The sequence below is a fragment of the Pygoscelis adeliae genome, unplaced genomic scaffold (assembly GCF_000699105.1).
Source record: "Pygoscelis adeliae isolate BGI_AS28 unplaced genomic scaffold, ASM69910v1 Scaffold1, whole genome shotgun sequence".
Taxonomy (NCBI): domain Eukaryota; kingdom Metazoa; phylum Chordata; class Aves; order Sphenisciformes; family Spheniscidae; genus Pygoscelis; species Pygoscelis adeliae.
In genome coordinates this window covers 6,116,629-6,122,054 of record NW_008824051.1, presented here as the reverse complement: position 1 = coordinate 6,122,054, position 5,426 = coordinate 6,116,629, and the positions used below count along the sequence as shown (strand labels likewise).

Sequence of the window (5,426 nt, the reverse complement as noted above, 5' to 3'; positions counted from 1 at the left end):
CAAAATGCAAATATTTTTTTACTGTGTATTTTTAAAAGACTAAATTTGGTTATGATTAGACAAATTTATTTGCAACGTAGTGGTGTAGCGTGTAGTTTGGCATAGTTTCATATTAAAAACAAGTCTGTAATGGTTTGTTGATTACTGCCTAGGTGTCTCTAGTTTTGCTTTTGGAGCTGGTAAAATCCTTCTGCAGACTTTATTTTCTTGAGACATGCATCAAACTCTGCCCAAAGACAGCATGTTTTGCTTAAGCTACCATCCAATGTTATCAGTTATACATGTAAAAGTAAATTAATTATTCCCCTCTACACCTTTTTATGCTTTTAGTCTATTCTGCTGCAACCGTCTAAAATCCAAGTAGCTAAATTCCCAACTACTTTATCTGCCTTCCAGCATACCTCTGTGGATGGGTATACTGACCCACACGTCCAGCCTATCAAGTCAAGTAGCAGACAAAACATCCCCCGATGTAGAAACTCCATTACATCTACCAATGAAGAGCATCCTCACATTGGAAATTATCGCTTACTGAAAACAATAGGAAAAGGAAATTTTGCCAAAGTGAAACTGGCAAGGCATGTTCTTACTGGAAGAGAGGTAAGCATTTAAAAAAAAAAAAAGCTGACTGTGTTTTATATTCTCTTTGGCTATCTTTATAATAAGTATTTCTACTATTCTTTTACCTTTCTCTTCTGAATAGAAAAAGCGCATTTTTTCTCATCATAAAGGAAGATGCAAAGAGGCTGTTTCAGGATATAAGAAAAATTACCTGAGGTGCCTGAGTTTTCTCCCTCTAACCACTCACACCTTTTTGTAAAATGTAACTTCTTGGTGAAGAGATCAAAAAGTTTGCTGCACATCAAGGGATATTTTGGGGCTGGGAGGGGTCCATTCATCCCCAAGCATTTCCAAAACAGAAGAGAAATCTATTGATAGGTAGATTTCATTGATATTGATAGTCTATTGAATAGATAAATCTTGTGTTTGGAGCGCCTGGTTTTGCAGTGGACAGGATAACACTGTTCTGTCCAAACACTGACAGAAGTACAAAACTGGTTCCTTGGTGGTACCATCTGGTGGCAAAGTTCTGAGCTCCTGCTGGTAGATCCTAACAGGTGAGAAATTTTGCTTGATGAAGTGCATAAAAGCAGACATATATGCATGTCTTATAGGCACATCTATGCTTTTGCTCACAGAGATGCGATATATTTTCGTTCAAACATTTTTCTGAGTTTAATCATCCATGGTTCGTTGTTTTTTCCCCAAGGTTGCCGTGAAAATAATAGATAAAACCCAGCTAAATCCTACTAGTCTGCAAAAGGTAAGAATATACCATAACACCTGAAATTCTATAAACAGTTGAACTGTGATCTTTTATTTACTTGCCAAAAATATTTGGTCCCTTTATCTTGCTAAACAAATATCGTTGTGTATGTATGACCTTGGGAGACAGTGGTATCCTGCTGTCTTTGCTATAATGTGCATGTGCCATTTGTCTGAGGGCAGTTACTCTATGTGGTTCCAGTCTAAGCATTGCTTCTTTGCTCTTCCTTCCTCCACCAGTTTTACCCCTTGCTGACAATAAAATTTGTATCTAGTTAGGTACACAAGTAGTTTGTCTACATACTAAATCAAGATGTAATGCTGTAAAGGATAGTATTTTTCTTGGATTTTTCTTTAATGTAGTAATTGGGTTTTGTGGACTTACAAGAGCGCCAATTTTTATGGCTTTAATGTTTTTTTTTACCTTTGTTTTTATATTCTTTCCACTTTAATAAAATATTTGTTAAACTCAAGGGACCTTTGGCAATTACGTTTTGTGTATAGAATTGACAAAATGACTGAACGTAATCAGAACATTCTTGTTTGTTTGTGCCTGTAGATAGAAATTCAGAAGTCCTTCATAACCATTGTGATGTGTTTTAACAAAACCCTGGGGGTTTTTTGTTTAGTTTGGAGTTTTTTTACTGTTTAACTATGCATATGTTTAGTTTTGGCTGAAGCACAGAAATGTTGTATTGTCCTGCTGGAGGTTGCCTGTTATAAAAATTTGGGATATTTTTTGTTTACAAATACTAGACTGCTGCTGTCTGTAGCTGTAAAATGAAAGAAAGAGGCTAGGGCTTATTGCTGTTCTTTTATCTCTGGCTGCCGTGACATTTATTTTATTGTGTAACTTTGGCTATGGGGAGTTATAAACAACTTTGCTCTAATTTCTTTTTTCTTTGATTTCTTTTAATTCTTTGATTTATTTGCTTTAATTTCTCTTCTGTAGTATTTTTGTTTGAGTATGGGTTCTTCAGGATTTTTTTTTTCCCTAATTCAACCTGCTGTGCAGAGTTCATGCAAAAGCTTTGCTATCCTTAAGTCCTGTATTAAGCAAATCTGTTTGCTAATATTTGAGCTTTGACAGAGCATACTGGGGAAATCCTGTGTTGCTCACGTAGCTTGTTTCCTACCTAGCTTGGTATTTACGCTTGGAGAGCTAGGCAAGTTTGTCTCATTGTTGAGCAATGAGGGGGTAAAAAAACCATTAAAACTTTCTGGAAAACTAAGCATGAGAAACTTACTTCTGGGATAAATGCTTTAATGATAGATAAGTTGTATTTCACACAAACATATTCAATAACTGGTTAAAAAAAATTAGTCTAAGCATAAATGAAATTTTTATAGCCTGTACAAGATGCTGTCACACTGCACAAGTAGTACACAAAATATTCATATAATAGGACATTGCTGCTCTTACATGTTTTTTTGAGTGGGAAGCTGATAACAAAAAACCCGTTTTTAGATACAGTTAGAAGCAGTTTATAGCAGAAGTAAACACTGAAGTTAGATTTAGTGATTTAACCACAATTCCATTCTTCGATAACTTCTAGAAGTATTTATCCCATGCATCTTCTGTTTACACTGGAAAGTGTGATCATTTGGTATAAAGTTTTCCTTCTAATATCTTGATTGTAATTTTCAGGAAAAAAAAATCTTTGTTTTGAAGCTCTAAAAGTCTTTAGCTTCCTACAATTTCCTGAGCATTTTGAGTGAAACTGAATATTGATTCCCTGAAAGCTTTTAAGTAAGCTTAAGCGCACTTTTTTGCAGTCATTCAAGCAACTGTAGGTTTTTTTAAAGCAAATAGGGGTGGGAGGGTAGTTTATCAGCATGCTTACTTTTGTTAGTATTTTGATGTCATTTGTGTACTGTAAATAAATTTTTTAAAAAAAAATCTTGTTCTATGAACTCTCCATGTTTCACAGTCATCTATTTTTCTTTCTGCACTGGACTCTTGTGATTCTTTATGTACTACATAGTATGACTGTAATGTGAATTTTTCTAATTTTATCATCAGGATTGTACTGTATGGCTGTACTGTTAAGTAGTCAATTTTTCTTCAAGAGGTAACGTTGGGAAAGGGAGGCGGTGATAGTAGTACTGTTTTAATAGGAACAGACACTTTTCTAATGAATGTTTGTAGAGAAATACTGTAGTAAGTTTCTGCAACAAAAATAGCACTCCTGAGTTTGAACCCATCTAAACTAGCGTAGTAGAGAGGACAGTCTCTACAACTTCGAAGCTGGTAGATTGTATGCAGATCAGCAAAACTTTTAGGCCTTCAATCACTTTTGACACACATTATTAATCAAATAAGACAAATATGTAGTGATCTTTGGTCTTGTGAATGGCCCTGTGCCTTTCCTTGTTCCCTCAATATAATATAAAGGATACCAAGTGCAAGTAGGTTTTGCTTTAGTATTTGCTACTGACCTAATTTAGGTAAAATGAATTGAGGCATCATAGCTTCTCATGCACTGTTCTGTTTTGTAAACAGAAGTATTTGAGCACATACTTCAGTTGCTGGAAGTGTCATACAAGCTGGGTCTGTAGTTAGTCACGGGTATGAAAGCAGAGAAAGTGTTCAGTTTGTTCTTTGCCACTCTCCAATGTTATTTATGCCATATAAAACGGACAGGGTACTCTGCAGGCATAGTTATTTTAACTTAAACCGGGAGAGATGACAGAAGTAAGCTGACCTCGTGAATTTTTAATTTTGCATCTTTGTGCATGCAATGTGATAGCCTTAAGTTATAATATACTTTTTGCTTCAGGACCTCTATCTCTTTAAACAGATAAACAATGTTGAATTAAGGGCACTGCCTTTTATTTTGTTTTCAGTTTGTTCAATATGCGGTTCCCATCTTAGTTCAGAAGACGGAACTGGCTTTTTTGTGAACTTGCTGTCTTGATAGTAACACATTGTACTGACGTAGCTTTTTCCACTGTCATGATTGTAATTTGTTACCAAATGTAAGTATTTGGGTTTCATCATAACTAGAATTTGTATCAAAATAGCTGTTCTATTTTCTGCATGTCTGCTACATTGAAAGTGTCTTCTTGTACTGGCTTCACTAGGGATGTTTCTGAAATGGCATTCTGTTGCTCTTCTGTCAACTGCTAGTGGAGCAGAAGGTGCTTTTTTTCTTAATAGGTTTGATTAGCAAGTGGCATTTCAGATTTTCCCTTTTTAGGGGTCAGCGGGCTTCTTTTTAAACATATCTAACACGTCAAACTTAGTTTTTTTCTGTTGTTAAGAAAAGCAGAACAGAAGTAAAGAAGTAGAAGATTTGGAACAATGTCAATATGTTACCTATTGAAAGCTATGCTTTTTTGCAACATCCCTTCTCAGTAATGATTTAGAAACTGGAGAAGCATTCAAGCACATCTTTCAAAGCAAGCAAAAGCCTTGGTTAACTGAAGATTTTTAGTTTGATTGTAGTGACTTAAAATAGTAAATCTTAAACGCAGATGTCAACCTGACAGCAAGCAGAAGTGTTAGCAATGGTGTGACAGATGATCTTTGTACTTTCTTCAGTCTGTGCCCTGAAAAACGAAACTGGAAAAGCAGGAATCGAATTTTCAAGCTTGTGCCTTTTCCATCGGTACAAGTTCTACGAATTGAATATGGTGCTGGCTGTCCCCTACTACAAGTGAAGCTACTGAGGCTACAACCTGTTTGCAACAAGGAGATGCTTGTTCAAGAGCTTTTTTTGAATGGTAGCATTCTGCCAATGAAGAGCGGCCCTAAGAATGTGGGGTGGGGTGGGGGGAGAGAAGTCAGGGAGCACTTACACCTTCTGAGAGAGCAGTACACTGCTGCTCAAGAAAACAGAGGTGTGTGTGAATTCTGAGCGCGCTCTTTTTTATCAGTAAAATAGATTGTTACATAATCCTGCAGCTCGCCTTGTTGCGAAAGGAGAACTAATATCTCTGTTCTGTCCAGATTTCTATAAAACTAACAAACTTGGCATTGTAAGAAATAACTATGGTCTTGTTGCTTTCATACACCTCTTCCTTTGCGTATAGAGGTATCCTGGGTGTTATTGAGGGGGTGTAGTGGCTATTGTTTAAAGATATCTCTATTTGTAGAT

The 5,426-nt window shown here is 36.0% G+C and overlaps 1 protein-coding gene across 4 annotated transcripts in view; it reads left to right on the top strand.

Annotated features, from left to right (window-relative positions):
* The first annotated feature begins 402 nt into the window (after positions 1-402).
* The window catches only part of MARK1 (MAP/microtubule affinity-regulating kinase 1), a 37,608-nt gene continuing 32,584 nt past the window's right edge, over positions 403-5,426 (top strand). For 3 of the 4 annotated variants that reach the window (XM_009333671.1, XM_009333672.1, XM_009333673.1), the window contains exons 1-2: positions 403-600; positions 1,271-1,324. The gene's annotated coding sequence lies outside the window, so the exon portion shown is untranslated. Of the gene's footprint in view, positions 601-1,270; positions 1,325-5,426 lie in introns of those variants that run through there. The other variant, XM_009333670.1, reaches the window with a different exon arrangement.